The sequence below is a fragment of the Emydura macquarii genome, unplaced genomic scaffold (assembly GCF_026122565.2).
Source record: "Emydura macquarii macquarii isolate MOO-44397 ecotype Brisbane River unplaced genomic scaffold, CSIRO-AGI_Emac_v2 contig_2636, whole genome shotgun sequence".
Lineage (NCBI taxonomy): Eukaryota > Metazoa > Chordata > Testudines > Chelidae > Emydura > Emydura macquarii.
Window position 1 is genome coordinate 19,539,366 of NW_027132773.1, and position 17,621 is coordinate 19,556,986.

Below are 17,621 nucleotides of genomic sequence, written 5' to 3' on the forward strand. Positions count from 1 at the left end.
TTAGTGTCAGGTCTAAACAACGAAGCCTAAACCTTGCAGCTCTGTCTATTCTATGCTGCGTCTACCGGTGCTGGAGCTGAGCTGGTGATAGCGTTGGTGGGAAATGTTTGACAAAAAAATAAAGGCTGGGATTGAGACATTCAAAGGAGAGAAGTTAGGCTGCTGTTTAAGTGCTATGTGGCTTGCACTGAAGGGGCAAAGTTCACATGAGAATTGCAGAATCCATATTTACCTCCACAACCACAGAGTCCTCACAGGCTGAAAATGGTGTCAAGGCCAGGATTTAGCCCTATAACCTGCAAAACTGGATATATAAACTGAATCTGATAAATACTGAATAAGACAGCGAGGAAAAGAACATAGGGTGTGTGGTGCTGCGCACTGATTTCATTTCTTAATACACTCCTTATTTCGAAGACATTCCTCCTATCTAGCACTGTCATTAGTATTTACATGGCCCCGTTACCATAGGATCTGAACTCACAATCTTTAGTATGTACCCCTGTGAGGTAAGGAATTACTATTACAGTACTAGATACCATTGTACAAGTGGGAAACTGAGGCACAGAGAGACTAAGGACTAGACTAAACTGCAAAGCAGTGCAACGCAGACTGAGGCTCACAAGCCACAAGTGGGTCTTTAATGTTTCTCCTGCGGTTTTGTAGCACATGATAGTAAAACACTGTGGGATTTAATTATTAACCAATCTAAGTTATTAACCAATCAGGATGCATTTACTATGTTATTAAGCAATTGTAGAATGCTTGGTCAGTCATTTTGCTGTGAGAATAGTGTGTATATATATATGAATAGTAAATGAAACAATAAATTCACACTACTGTGGCTCTTTTCGGTAATATTAATCGCTAAGTTTGGCTCCTAAACCACTGAGATCTAAGTAGCACTGCTGCAAAGTTTTGTTATACTGTTATATCTATACTGGCAAAGCCCCCTAGTGGAGATGCAGCATATACTGGCCAGAGGAATGCTTTGGCTAATATAGTTAAACCATAAATCACCTTCCTAAACGACATAAGGTATACTAGCAAAAGGCTTTTTTGCCTGTATACACTGCATCTACATGGAAGTTTTGCCACATAGTTATTTCTCTTAGATGTATGCTTTTTTCCACACCATTTACCAACATAGATATTCTGGCAGAACTTTGTAGTGTAGGCCTGGCCTAACTGATTTACCTAAGTTTTGAATCCAAACCATTGTTGAGTTAACTAAGTGTGGGGGGGAATCAGTGTCTAATTGGTTGAAAACAACATTTTTATGCTCTGCTAACTCAGAAATATCTGAAGAGTTTGTTTGGAGAAAATAAGACTAGTTGACTGGGAACAAAAATGAGCAACTTCAACCCAAAAGGTAATTTTGGGAGAAAGTTATTGAAAATAAGGGCTTAGAATGAAAGTGAACTTTTGTCATGTCATAAGCCCAATACAGCTAATAACGTTGCCATTTTTAATATCAGTGTATTATTCTGCGTTAGTACATCTTACATGTTGGGATTGAAGACTGCACTTGAAAAGTCACCTAAACCTTCTTGCAGTCAAAAATCAGTTGCAGTATCATCAGTCTGTTGCATTACATTATATACCAGAAATAAGTACTTAGCTGAAATACCAGATTTGTAATGCATTCCTCTGCTTCCTTCCCATGATTTGTTAAGGCTTGCACTATTCTGCTCTGCTAAAAGGACACCAGAATCACAAGACTAATGCACTTGGTTATGTGCTGTAGTAACTTTCTTTATATAATGCACATAACATAGTGGGGGCAAATCTTCAGCTGGCCTAAATTGGCATAGCGCCATTAAAGTTAATATCATCTGCAGTTCTGGCACAGCAGTGCAAAAACTAACATAAAAGCAACTCTAAGGTTTGAGAAATCAAGCCCCCAAAAGCCAAGAGGTTAGATATTAAGGGGTAATATCCTGACCGCACTGAAGTTTTGTCACGAACTTTAATGGTGCTTATTTAATGGTGCGGTTTTTAATGTAATGTGAACTCAGTCATTTTCCACAGCTTTTATATTTTACAGTAGGCAGTTAATAAACTAAATAAAAATACAATAAACTTTAAACAAGGAAAACTACAATACTCTACCACCACACTGAGCTGGCTAGGTGCTGCACTTTGGTATTCCTCTCCCTGCCCCGGCACTCTAGCAGATTAGTTATTGTTGAAATATTAATCTGATAATAGCGCTCTAATTGCCTTATATAACTTAATTTATGTGTATTTATATTTCTATCACAATTTCTGTTATAGTTTCCCAGAATAGTAAGGCAGAGGGATTATTTAAACTAGCTGCAAAAGAATTTAATCTATATACCAAATTCTGCTTTCAGAACTCAATAGAGATTGCACATGAGTAGCGCAGGGTGAAATTTGGTCCAATCTCTGTAAATCAGGAAAAGATAAAATCAGAGGTTAAAAGCTCCTAATGCTCCTTATAGATCATTAAATAAAGAACCTATTCCTGAGAAATTCTAATTTCCATGATTTCTTGAGGTCAGATCCTGAAAATATTACGAATGTAATTTATTCTGGGACAGTAAAGAAGGATCCAGAAGATCTAACAAATCTGACTGTTCTGCCTGATTTGTTAGTAAAGGTGTTTGCACATATAGTGGTGCAAGTTTGGAGTAATCCAATTAATTTAGCGTCACTAGTGTAAATGCTCCAGAGTTGTAAATACATGCCCTGTGTGAAAAATGAATTTGTCTTTGAAATTCTGGTGCACTTGCTGATGTTAAAGGTGTAATCACTTATAATGGGAACATTGAAAGACTGTTTTCTGATTAAGGTTGAGTATTTATTGCCTCTCTGAGGAAGACAGAAGAATTCTATTGAAATTTTAAAGCATTAATACAGTTATGTATTCTTTCACTATGTGTCTGCATTATCTCTTAGGTTTTCCCCTCCACAGTTTGAAACCTCCCTGTGATAGAGTGTGCCATAGGGGAAACCCTCAGTTGAGCAGGGAAGGGGTTTGGTTTCGAGTTATATCCTAGCCAAGGTTTCAAGGTCTGCCTAGGGAGACACTCTGAGTTGATAAGTGATCAGATGCAGCTGAACCTGGCCAGGCTTGGAAGTTAGAACCTTAAAAAGAGGTTGAGCTACTTTTCAAGCAAGGAAAAAGGGTTTTGCTGATTAAAAATCAGAACAGGAAACTTCAAAGATACCAGTACAACCTTTTGTATATTGTTTTGACCTTACAGATAATTCTAGGGTTGTGGGGGAGAGATAGTTGTGTTCAAGGAGTTAAGCTACATGAGGGAAATATGGACAGAAACTGAGTTTGTGGTTGGATTTAGCATGGTCTTGGATGCAAGACTAATCCCATAACCATATGTGCTGCTGCACCTCCTGGCTTGAAATGGTTTCCATCATATACAGGATTTACAGTTTGGTTCAATGGCTCTCCGTACCCCCACTATACAAATTGTTCCAGCACCCTGTGTGAAACCCCAGAGAAGGAGTTTTTTTAACCTGCATCTCCTATGAAGTTTCTCTTTAGCAGCACAGACTCTGCCCGTGCCAGAGTCTTTCCGGGAAAGTCAGTGGGTCTAAAAGGTCATGTGGAGTCAGGTGTAAGCCTTGCACACCAGACTACTGTGCAGCGATTCTGGCTTCAGTGACGTGTGAGGGATGTGTGGCTTCTTTGACCTGAACCCCCTATCAAATCCAGGATGGGAGGCAGCTTCCAATAGAATGATATGCAGGAAACTCCATGAGTGGAATAACCTAGATAGGGGGGATTTGACCTTAAATCCCTGCCTCCTGAAACCAAGGAGTAGAGCTAATATATATTTAATTATGACAACTTGCCAAGCAATTCAAATTTGCCAGGGTTTTAATGACCCTGTACATTTTGAACGCCTCCTCAGAATAAATGAGATTTGAAAACACTCCCCTAGGATGTAGTAAGTGCTACTGCCTTAAAACTTAAGGATGCAGGGCCTGTGCCAAAAATGGACTTTCCTGCTGCTCTGTGTTAGCGACATACTGTAGCTATTGGAATGCTTTGCACAGATTGACAGTGGCGCTTACTGGCTTATTAAGCCCCCAAAAATATATCAGACCAGAGGGAGGACTCTACTCGCTCATTGCACTTATGGCTGAAACCGTAGCACAATTTAAATGAGAAAGCTGAGTTGCAGCCTGTTGACGCTTGTCATATTAGTATGGAGACAGTGTGAGATTAATGGAAAATAGACGTGTACATTATTATAAACATATAGCCACTCGCAGCAAAACAGAAGTTGTAATGGAAGTCGCATCAAGTTCCAGCAAACTGGTAGGTCCCTCTTCAGTGGCTCATCTTGGGGTTCCTTTGTCTTTGTAAATCCTCAGATCTGTACCTGGTCCAGACAGCAAACATAACCTGTCTCCAAGTACACCGTTGTTTTTTATGCTGATTGCGTTGGCCTGGAGACTCTCAATACACAACAGTCTGCCAGAGAGATAAGCGTTTACTGCCTGCCTAGAATCTGTTTTTCACCTTCAGGTGACCTGTCTTAATCTACCTACTTTAAGAACATAATTTTCAGTAGACATACATAACTCCTTACACATTATCTGCACAACCACTCCACAATGATTATAATAACCGGGGTGACACATGCTTTAAAGAAAGACTTTACATGACCCCTTCTGGTGCACCCAGGGGATCCTTGTTCCCCTGTGCCCTCTGCCAGTTGGCACTGAGAGGTTTCTGGATCACAATTATTAATTATTAATCCTTGCCTGCCCCTTCATACGTACAAATCCCCAGCCCTGCATAGGAGTTATCTCTCAATCCATGGCTCTCCTTCTGGGATCCACAGGATTTTATCCCTCTCTGTAGATATTTGGTCCTATATTTTGCAGAATAAAACCCCAAGGAGGTTAAAATAATAATAACAACTTCATCCCATGGAAAATGAGTGACCATTAGGAGTTCATGGCCCACGGTAAAAAAAAAACAAAAAAACACTAGGAAATTCCCAGGCTTTATGAAATGCTTAGTTTAGATCATATCTGTAATATTTATGTGCCTGTTCTGCTGAGAAGATATTATAAAACAGACTCATTCATAAATGTGGCATATGCTGACAATGTGATCACTGTAATATTTTTCAGCATGTAAAGTTGTTTCATCTGAGTGAAAACTAGCACCGCACCCTTTATTTTAAATGCCTCAATGTTGATACAGAATCTTTGTTCATTGTTCACACATTCAGCCACGATCAGGAAATTACAGCGGAAGATGAGATCAGAGTTTTCACTGCTTGATATATCCAATATCATCTTTTTTAGTTTAATATTGTTGCTTTTTTCTATTATGTATTTATTTATTTACCATCACTAATGTTTAGGTCTCTCAGTGGTCCCATACTGCCACAGTATAAAAGCTGCTGGAGGAACATTCTCTGTAAGGGATCCTTTCCTTTGGAATGCTCTGCTTCCCTAAGATCTGAATAACTCTCTTCCTCTCTCCCCTTAATCCCCCTCTCCCATCCAGTTTTTTGACCTTCTGGATACATTGCAAATTCCACATGTCTGAGCATGAAGTGATGTACTTAGGCGGTTGAGAGTGAGATTTCTGTCTGATGGGAAAGTGCAGGTTTAAGCTGTATTGGTCACATGAATGGTAAGTAAACGATGGGTGATAAGAAGGAAAAGCACTGTTGCATTGGATGTTTTATGTGTTGTAATGCCTATGCTATGGTGCTTTAAAATGTACATCAAAGGCACTCAGTGTTTTGGATCGGTGCAAGTAGTGTAGAGTGTCTATTAGCATTCCCATCAATATCTGAATAAATAAATAAAGCTTCTTCAGGAGCAGAGCACTATTGGTTCTGTCAATAATCTTATGCTGTAGCAGAGTGGCTCTCTGCAGGTGTCTTTGCTCTATAGCCAATCACAGACCTCACTGAGGCTGAGGGGAATGCTAGCCACCATTCAGTCAAGATAATGGATCAAGGAGGACTACATTTCGCTGGGTGGGACACTTAAAGAAGTGGAATCTCAGGTGATTTTCAGTGGACTACTTCCAGTCCCTAAAGAAGGTAAGTGAAAGCATGATAAGATAATGAAGATCAACAGATGGCTCCAGGATTGGTGCTATGAGGAAGGTTTTAGGATGATCGATCATTGGGAGGAAGAAGACTTTTCTCAACTGATACCCTCAGGCACTCAAGTGGAGTCTATTAATCTTCTGGGATCAAGGCTGACACCATTGATAAGAAAGGCTTTAAACTAGGAGATGAGGGAAGAAGATTGGGAGAGACGCATGAACTCTTCGCTCCGTGCCACCAATCCACAGGAGGAGGAAAATCAGCTAAATAAAGCTATGGCAAGAGACAATGGAACATCACAAAAGTAAGAGTATGGACAGCATGGAGAAAGAAAATACAAATATTGATTTGACAGGTAGTCACAGTTCATGAAAGGACTACATTTAACCAGGTTAGCAGGGGGGCACACATGAATAAAAATGTGACATCTATGCTGCTGCCACAGCCTGAGGGCTGGAGGAGCTCCTTGTCCCCCCACGGCCCAACTGGGAACCCTGTGCTTCCCCCTCCTCTGCACCCCCACCACAGGGGGATCCTATGCTTCCACCACTGGGGACTCTGTGCTCCCTCCTCGACTGATATCTTTCTTGCTTGCCCCACCCCCAGTGAGGACTGAGGGAAACAACTGAAATGCTTGTACATGAATGCAAAGAGTCTGGGGAATAAAATAGAGGACTGGAAGAACTGATTCAGGAAGTCAAACCTGATATTATAGGGATTACAGAAACATGGTGGAATAGCATACCTGGAATACAGGTATTGAATAGTATGTGTTGTTTAGGAGAGAGAGAAATAAAGGTAAAGGTGGTAGAGTGATGTACATCAATGATACAGTAAACTGCAAAGAAATAAGCAATAGTATGGACAAAACGGTCCATCTGTTTGGGTCAAAATCACTTTAGCGAAGGATGTAAAAGATGTTCTATTGCGCTAATGTTAAAGGTCTGCTATAGATCCCAAGGATCAGACTCCAATATGGATAGAGATCTCTTTAGTGTTATTAGAGAGAGAAGTACTACTGGGAATTGTGTCATAATGGGAGACTTTAACTTCCCATCTATAGATTGGAGACTAAATGCCGCTAATACTGATAGGGCCCAGTTATTCTTGGATGTGACAGATGACAGTTTTCTTCATAAAATTGTCCCTAACCCAACAAGAGATGATGTAATTTTAGACTTGGTTTTGATAAGTAGTGAGGACATCATAGATGAGTCGGTAGTAGGAAATAACCTTTGATCGCGTAATCACAAGTTGATTCAGTTCAAATTAAATGGAAGGATAATCAAAACTAAGTCATCAACTATGATATTTTAATTCAAAATGGCAGACTTTGGAAAATTCAGGGAATTAGTTAAAGAATAAACTGGACTGAAAAGCTAAAGGAAAAATGCAGAGGAGGCTTTGAATTTCTTAAAATCAACTACACTAAAACTATCTGAAATTTGCATCCAAGCAAGGGGAAAAAAATTGTAGAGACAGGCTCCAGACCTAGCTGGATAAATAACCATTTGAAAAGGCTTACTCGAAGTAGGCAAAGAGCCTACAGGGAATGGAAAAAGACGCTGATCAGCAAAGAATGTTACATCGTGAAGGTTAGAAAATGTAGGAATAAGGTGAGAGTTGCTAAAAGTCAAACTGAATTAGCACTTCCCAAGGAAATTAAAATAAATAAGAGGTTTATTAGTTATATAAATAAAAAGAGAATAAGGAAGGATGAGGTTGGCCATTCTGTAATGTGGATGGGAAGGAGATTAAATATAATCTAGGTATGGCCCAAAAACTAAATGAATATTTTGCCTGTTTTCTATCAGGATGATTCATAGATTCCAAGGCCAGAAGGCATCACTGTAATCATCTAATCTGATCTCCTCTATAACACAGGCCAGTTCTGGTCACCCAAGATTAATTTAAACTGGAACAGGTGCAGAGAAACACCTATGATGATTAGATGAATGGAGGGCCTATTTTATGAATGGAGACTGGAAGAGCTTTGCTTGTTTAATCTGGCAAAAAGAAGGCTGAGAGAGGATATGATTGTTCTCTATAAAAACATTAGGAGGTAAATACCAGGGATGGCGAAAGACTATTTAAGCTAAAGGGACAATGTAGACTCAAGAGCAAATGAATATAAACTGACCATGAACAAATTCAGGCTGGAAGAAGGTTTCTAACCATCAGAAGGATGAGGTTCTGGAAGAGCCTCCCAATAGGAGTTATGCAGGCAAATGACTTAGTTGTGATGGTAGTGGGCAGTTCTCAGCAGCTGTAAGGCTCACTTTTGGTTTAGGGATAAAGTTCCTAAAAGCTCACACTTCAGGGTTTCAGCTGGCCACCTGCAGGGGTCAGGAAGGGAATTCTCCCCCCACCTAACATAATCCAGGGATTTTGTTTTTGTATCTCTTTCCTCTGAAGCATCAGGGATGGCCACGTCTGGAGATGGGTGTTATACCAGGCACTGCTGCCTGTTGGTTCTGGATACCAGGTAAGGAATAAAAACACGCCCCACTGGTTAGGTACACTTATCTTTAATCACATCTTACGCTCCAAACAGCAGAGGGAGACCCTAGGGCTCTGCAAAGCGGCTGCAGGGGAATGCTGGACACTCCTGGTGAGTTCATGGCAGAGTCTCTGGCATTACTCGCATTTCAAGCTCTTATACAGCATATCATATTTACTCTAAGGCACAGTGGGGATTGGCTTATTTGCAGCAGGTGGCTTGATTAACACTTTCACTTTCCTTGGCACAGAACACAACTAGATAACGGGAGGAAAAACAGGTTAAATAATTGTGCTCTACTCAACCGGTCCTGACCAGACCCGCCGCGTCACTATCTCAAACGCATCACAACATCTTCCGCAGCCTACACTACAATGGGACATTGGGTGGGGTGGGCCAGAGCTGTAAGCTGGCACCGAGCATTCTCTCTCTTAGGTGTTTGTCTGGCTGGTTCATGCTCACATGCTCAGGGTCTAACTGATTGCTATATGTGGAGTCAGGAAGGAAATTTCATCCAGGTCAGATTGTATTCTGTAGCATGTACAGGGTACAGGTCACTGGTGAAGATTATCTGGGTATATCTCAATCACTGCAGGGACCTTGGGCACTGGTGCACCTTGATCCCTCCTAGCCTCTGCCTGTGACATGTAATAATCTAGTATAGTGTGGGCTGTAATACTTTGGTCTAATTTTGGTTGCTGGGTTTAGTGTGTGGGTGCTGAGTGGTGTTGATGGCCAGTGGCATACAGAATGTCAAAGTAGATGATCTGCTGGTCCCTGCTGACCTCAAACTCTATGAAGTAATTAAACTCCTTTATGGAATAAGATAACTGAAACAACAGACATCACTGCTCAAGGAATTAGGCTGCATGCAACGCTAATCAGAAGCTGTGCTCTGTGGTCAGAGAGGTTTCCCTGGGAACTGATTGCAAACACGGCAGCTGTGTGTGAAAGAAGCAGAAAGCCAACAGAAAAACAACCAGAGAAGACAGTGACAGAAGCACTGGTAATTTGGCACTGAAAGGAAGTTAAGAGAGAGAGAGAGAGAGAAAAAAAGAATGAGATTCTTTTAGACAGAGTGCTGGTTGGAAACAGGTTTGGATTTCTGAACAAGGAAACTGCATCCTTTTGTTTGTTCCTGCTGTGTCAAGGAAACAGAACTTTGTATACATTTTTGGTAAACAAGCACCCAAGAAATAATCTGATTCCATCATCAGTTTCTCCTCCTAACAGAAACCATCAACAAGGTCTCAAATATTGGTTAGCTGCTCAGGTCCAAAGAGGCAACAATAATTTATATTTATTGATGAGGGGAAATTGATGAGAATGTTTTAAAAGCGGCAAAGCCAGGCTATGTATGTGATCAGCTAGGATCACATGAACACATCCAGCATGAAGGCATGATCCAAGAACAATGGACATGCAAATCAAAAGTCAATCTCCTTGACTGGTGAGGCATGGCTAAGGAAGTGGACATCAAAATTGACTGTGAAATGCTGGATTTGGAGAAAGGAAGGTGGGGAACGTCTTAAGGGACATCAAGGTAATATGATGAACAAAGACTTTTCTATTTCCTCCAGTTGATACTCCTGATCAAACTCTCCTTTGTGTAAAGGTTGATGCAACTGTAACAGGTATGGCAATTTCCCGCAATATCCTGGACAAACCTTATTGAATTAAGTTAACGTATCATTGTGGGTCAGGGATTATATGTAATTCCATAGGGAAGGGTAACCACAGACCCTTCAGAAACTAAGAACAGTGGGTGTGATTAGGCAAGTTCATTCAGGTTGTAACAACTCCAGAGAGATGTTACCCCTTAGGGATAAGCACCCAAATTGGTTCAAATTGGATTCTTCAGAGGCCAACTGACAAATAAAGGACTTTTGGATGAATAGCCTGAGGCCTGGGCTACACTATGGAGTTAGAATGACGTAAGGCAGCTTACATCAACCTAACTCTGTAGGTGTCTACTCTAAATGTAGATCCCATCAAGGTAACTTGCCCACTACACCGATCTAGTAACTCCACCTCCATGTGATGTAGCGCTTAAGTCGATGTAGTTAGGTTGACACAGAGTCAGTGTGTAGACAACTGAGTTGCTTACATCGATTGTTGCTGCCTTTCAGAAACCATCCCACAATACCCCACACTGGCAGTTAAATCAGTGCAAGCACTCCTGGTGAGGACATGCACCACCAACACAAAGAGCATAGTGTGGATGTATAAAACTGATTTAATTACTGTGGTGGCTGTATGTTGACATAACTTATGCCGACTTAATTTTGTAGTGTAGACTTGTTCTGAGTTTAAACTGACTCAAGGCCTTCTTTCTTATCCAGCAAACAGGATCTTCTCTCCAAAGGGAAAGTCCCAATCCTTAAGAAAGGGTTGGAAGAACTCACTCCTACCAGAGCACTTATCACAATTGGAGTGATCTCTGGTAAGCTTATTAGCATGCATATAAGGTTCTTTTATTGGTTTTAATATGTTTTTTCTGTAATGCTTTTACCATAAGAATAAATGTGCTGGCTTAGAATGAGCTGTGTGGTAACTTGTGGCAATTCTGCTGTTTACAGCCTCTGAGGAGAAGACAAAGCAAGCCAGCTTAGACAGTCTGACTTTCTAGGGAGTTATGCAATGTTGTTGTAGCCCTGTCGTTCCGGGATATTGGAGAGACAAGGTGGGTGAGATAATATCTTTTACTGGACCAACTTCTGTTGGTGAGAGAGAGAGATGCTTCTGAGCTTACACAGAGCTCTTCTTCAGGTCTGGGACGTTTCAGTGTAGATGCTTAAAGACTTAGGTCGACATAAGGCAGTTTACATCATCCTAACTCTAAGCATCTACACTAAAATGCAGCTGTCACTGATGTAACTCGCCCACTACACGGACTTAATAACTTCACCTCTGCGAGAGACGAGGCACTTGAGTCAACATAGTTAGGTCAATGCAGCGGCAGTGTAGACACTGCATTGCTTACATCAAAGCCATCCCACATTGCCCCACACTGGGAGTTCAATCTGTGCAGTGTTCCTGGTAAGGATGCACACCACAAATGCAAGGAGTGTAGTGCGAACATGCAAAAGCAGTTTAATTACTGTGGTGGCTGTAAATTGACGTAATGTCTGTCAACTTAATTTTGTAGTGTAGACTTGCCCTGAGTAAGTTTCCCAGACCTGAAGAAGAGCTATCTGTAAGCTTGTCTCTCTCACCAACAGAGGCTGGTCCAATAAAATATATTACCTCACCCACCTTCTCTCTCTTATTGGGGAATTTACAGTGGAGGAAATACCCCAGGCCAGGGGAAAGAGATGTGTGTCTCCTCCCAAGAGAGGTAATGGCCGGAGAGCCAGAAGCCTGAGAGTAGGGGTCCTTGGTGGAGGAGAAATACCAGTGCAGTTGCCCTGACCTGTGACAACATCCTGCTATTATAATGATCTGTAACCCCTGGGATGCAATAAGTAGGTTAGGTTAAGGATATTGAGGACTTGCATTGGAGCAGAGTGGGGAGGGTGCCCCGCAGCTAGTCAGGGAACAATTAGAGAAGGAAGTGAAGGTTATCTACATTTGAAAAGCTGCAGCAGTAACACTTCAGTGACGATTCTACCTACGCCAATGGGAGAGCTTCTCCGGTCGGCCGAGGTAATCCACCTCCTCAAGAGGCGGTCGCTATGTTGACGGGAGAAGCCCTCCCATTGACATAGCGCCACCTATACTGGGAATTAGGTCAGTATAACTGAATCACTCAGGGCTGTGAAAAATCCCTGAGTGATGTAGTTATACCAACATGAGTTGTTAGTGTAGACCAAGCCCAATGTCTAGAGATGTAAGATTCTTTTCTTTGTAACTATGCTAAGAATAATATTATTAATAACTATTATGAAATACCTAGCTCTTAAATAGTGCTTTTCATCCATGGATCTCAAAGCACTTTACAAAGAAAGTATCATTCTCCTCATTTTATAAATGCAGAAACTGAGGCACAGAGAAGGGAGCTAACTTGCCCAAGGTCAACCAGCAGACCAGTGGTAGCACCTGGAATAAAAACCAGGTCTCCTGAGTCCTAGGCCAGTACTCTATAGCCATTAGGCCACACTGCCTATCTAATTTATCTTATGAGAAAGGTAAATGTTTTGTAAACCGTTTCTGTTGTTTTACTATTATTTCTTTTCTATTTACTGTTGTATGGGTATGTAACAGGAGGCTTGCAGAGTCCGTTGGTCTAGTGGTTGGAGTACTTGACTTCCTGCCCCCTGCTACTGTGGTCGAGGTGTCTCAGCCTTTCAGGCAGATGGATGGGAGACCCAGCCCTCCCACTCCACTGGGTCCCAGCCCAGGGCCCTGTGTAAGTCAACCCCTGAATAGGGGACCCCCAAGAGGGAACTCTGTCTACTGCCTGGTGTGCTTCCTGCCATTGCCCCTTCAGTTTGGGGCTTGGTCCCTATAGTGTAAGTTCTTGTGGTGGCTTGTCTCTCGTAGTGCCCCCTCATGGACCCTGAACAGCATTCTGCTGTGATCCCAGGTTCTTCCAGGCAGGGCAGCTGAAAGTTTGGCAGGATTGGAACCCCCCTCAAGATCTCTGTGCTTCAGTCACCCAGGTTCCTCTAAGGCAGGGTGCCCCTAAACTTCTTTCTCCATCTCCTTTGGCCAGGAAGATGGTGCTTGGTTCCTGGTGGCTGCCTTGGATGGCAAACTAGTGATGCTTCCTTCAGATAAGGAGGCAGCTAGCTCCTGCCTCTTCGCCAGTCAGCCCCAAACTGAGGCTGGCTCCCTCCTTTACTCTCCGCTCCAGGCCTGGCCATGGCAGGTAAAACAGGCTGGGGCTAGCTGAGCCCAAAGGCTCTCCTTAACTCCTTCCATGCTGCTGGGTGGTTTCTCTGCTTCCCCACAGGGTAAATTCATGCAGGTGGCACCAGGCAGATGAGAATCCCGCAATCTCTCAGAAATGGTGCTGGAGATTATGGGAGTTTCTGGAGCACACTCCTGCTCACGATTTCGGTCAGATGGGGGCACAGACAGAGGCGTCCTCTCCCATTAATGTCTATGGCAAAAGGCACAAACCAGTGAACACGGGGGAGATGCCTAAATATCAAAGAGAAGATGTGAGTGAAGGTAAAAAGAAGGTGTCGGCTTGGTGGTGGTATACCAGAAACAATGGGGACGTGTGCTGATCATCAGGATTCTGCTACACTGTACAAACAGCTGTTGTTAATATCCGCTGCATGGGAGGCAAGGTTCAGACCCTGCCCTTATCCCTGCAAGGCCACTAGGGGTACGTCTGCACTGCAATTGGACTCCCACGACTGGCCTATGCCAGCTGACTCCGGCTTACAGCATTTGGGGTATGGGGCCGTTGAATTGCGATGCAGAGGTTTGAACTCAGGCTGCAGCCCGAGCTCTGGGACCCTCCCACCACCCCAGGGTCCTAGAGGCCAAGCTCCAGCCCGAGCCTAAAGTCTACACCACAATTAAACAGCCCGATCTCCGTGAGCCAGACTTAGCTGGCATGGGCCAGCAGCAGGTTTTTAATTGCAGTGTAGACATAATCTGGTACTGGGAGCAACACTGGCTAGCTTCTACCCCCACCCTGCACTCCCTAGGCCTGCAGCACAATTAGGACTACCACCAGTGTGAATGTGTCCAGGCAGGGGACAAAGGAAAGGCCTTGGCCCCTCTTCCCACAAGTGCCCATGAAATGGAGCAGTCAGAATTTGTTCCTTTTTGCTTACACATTTCCAATGATAACTGGTTGGTTATCACTGCTGCAGGACCGAGTACAGTCAATGAGCGTCAGCTCCCTCTCGTGTAAATACATTGTCCTGATATATACTGATCAGCTCATTGCATGCATTTTCATACATCCAAACGCAGTGACATATTTCATTTCAAGGGGTATTATAATGAACCGTTACCAAGAAAAATAGCCATACGTGTTCTGAGCTTCTGTGAAGGTTTTTTAATCCTTGTTGTCACAGTGTGGAGTATTTCTCTCTATGGCAAATATTCACCTCTAGTTCGGATCACAACTATTGTGAGTTTGGTGGTCTCAGTCCAACTCCTTATGGACATTTGCCAGCATCATAAAAATCACGCCACTCCAACCAATGAAAGTGAGTCACTTCCATTAATAATAATATTAACTCGCCCCTCACAAAGAAAATGGCCCCTGCTCTACCCTCTTTGGGCTGCTCTTGCTGCATGAAGGGGGTGGAAAGTTGGTGTGAACGGTCAGCTGGGGATCACTCCTGGTTTGGGCCTCAGTATAAGTTACAGCAGCTTAGTGGGCTGGCAATAATGGCCCCAGGGTGAAGCATGCTTTGGTTATGGCTGCTCCCTCTCTTCAGTTGTGCCAAGCATTTTTGTCGCATAAAAATGAAGATTTTCCCACATTGTCCCGGTGCGCACTTCTCAGTATAGCTAAGGTGCTAGACCAGTTTATCCATTTGTCTCTAAGAAATTTTGGGATTTATCTGAAGGAGATATTTTCTAAGGTGCCTGGGGACAAGGTGAAGAGTGAGAAAAGGAGAGAGCCATATGGGATGCCAGAAGGCATAAGAGGAGGGAGGGGCCAAGGAAGAGTCACCACAGAGATGATGAAAAAGCAGTCAGAGAAGATAGGAGCATAAGAATAACAGGAGGACAATTTCTGCGGAAAAGGGTGTGTTCAAAGTATCAAAGGTAGCTGAGAGATCAAATACGATCAGGGATGATCAGTATGATGAAGGGAGGCCCTGACAGAAAATAGACTGTTGGAGCCCTTAGCGTGGGTAGTTTCAATGTAATGGAGAGGAGATCCAGAGCCAGCTAGAAGAGAAGTCAGTAGCCCATTCGTTGTTAACTCACTGCCAGTGTACGCCGTTGTGTCAGGGTGTGATGCTGCAGCTGTTTTCATCTGTGGTTCTCCTGGCAGGCCATCTGTCTTTGTGCTTCACTCAGTCCTCTAGCTGGGAAGCAGCTAGTTGAAACCTCTTCCAGGCTAACAAATGTCCAGGTATAGTCCAAAGACCCAAGGAATCACCCTGTCCTCTGAGTAATGTGCTCAAAGCTTTCCTGGGGTTCCACTGCCTTCCCCTAGCTCTGGTATCAAGAATTGTCCTGTCCAACCAAAGTCTTCCCTCAGCCTTTCACAGAAGCAAGCAAGCAAACAAACCTGTCTGCTTCTCCCTTCGGACTGAATTCTCTCCCCTTTTATGGGGCCCAGGTGTCCATTAAGTTACACTTGATCCTTCCTTAATCCCTGTGGCTAATTTCGGTACACCTATTGCACCTATGCCATAATTACTTTGTAATCACTTTCCTGCCCATGATGGGTCTGACCCCATCACACATCCCCCCCCCACCTCCAGACAGTACCCAACTTCAGAGGTTACTGTGCTGTGGTCTAAAACACCATTCCACATAATCCATGCATCTTTTTTCTTCCAGGATCTCTTGATAGTATTCCTCCAGCCATTCTTTTTCTTGTGTGACCTAACTGGCAGACACCAATCTTTTTTGCAGTTTCTCAATCTGTGTACTCTGAGCCTTTCCCTCAATCTTCTCTGATTTCTCCCATGATTAAGAATCAGATTCTACGGTTAGTGAAGCCTCCTTTGCCCTCTCACAGAGAACATCCTTTTCCCAAATGTCTGCCCAATTTTCTTCCCCTTTGATGCCCACATAGGCTTGTCCCTGGCTTCCTGGGTCTGACCTCTGATTAGGCCCTGTTGTACTGCTGCCCTGTTGTGCAGCTATCTCCTCTCCCAGCAGCTGATGAATAAACGTCTCATAGTCCAATTCCGTCTTGGTTTGGATCAATTCCTCTTCCCCTTTCTCTGCTCCCGACATAATCTTCCTGCTGGGGAGCTTTCAATTCCTCTATCTCCGGCCCTCACCTCTTGTAATTGCACTCCCAGGCTTTGAAGATACTTTAATCCTTTTTTGGCCCTTTCAGCATCTCCTGCATGGACCATCTCCTCCCTGTCTTCACTTCTCATCTCTTCAGCAGGGCGAAGTAGCCCCAAGTCTGGTTCCTGGGCCAGGGTTGACTTGTCACCTATCAACTCAGGAGACACTATGTGTTGCCTTAGGGTTGGAAAACCCCAGCAGTCTCAGCCCACAATCACGGGCCAGTGAGGTCCCTTACCACCCCAACCCTCAGCCAGCACCGCTGACCTTGTACTTCAATATTTGCCTCTGCTGTCCAGTGCACATGGGTCTTCCCATGCACACAAGAAATGTGTATCAGCAAGTGTCTGTCCACCTTTATTAACAGAAGGCTGTTCCCCTACATTGATGTCTGTCCAGAGCCCAAGCTGACCAGGTGTGAAAGTTCCCCGGAGTACCTAGGTCTGTGAGGCACCTCGCTACCACCTGCCTTTGGCGTGAGAAAGCCTTGCCTGTGTCTGCTGTGAGTCAGCTCCCTGACTCCACCAGCCACAGAGCTCACAAGCAGTCCTGTCTCAGCTCATGCATGTTCTGCTGTTAGCAATAGATTAGCAATTGCAGGTTAGCAATAGATGCACTCTATCCCCTGAGCCCTCCGAATGTCTCCCTGGAGTGTCCAGCCTCTGTTCCACTGGACACTCACAGTATTCACAGACTGGCTGCTCCTAAAGGAACAGTACACCCCAGCCTACTTGTGACACCGCAGATCACAGCCCCGCTTAACACACACCACTTTGATATGTTTACAGTGAAAACAAGCACAAGTTTATTCAACCAAGTATAGAGATTCAAGTGACAGCAAGTAGAAATATTAGAAACAAATTATTATGTATAAAGTAAAATCATAACACATATTCTAGACCCTCGATTCATTTAGCTAGATATTTGCATGTCTTAATGAGCAGAGCTCACTCAAAATCCATCCAGCGTTTTTCAGCCAGGCGTGGCTGTGACCTATTCATGAGACAAGTCAAGCTGTCAGCTTGCTTCCTAGGTGAAAGATCCAGGGTGTTTTCTGGTACATTTAGATATATCAGAGCAGTCCTTTTTCATAAACAGGACAACCCTACTGCTTTTTTCTTTTTCCTGTGGCCTTCCTCTCCCATTGATTTTGCAACCTT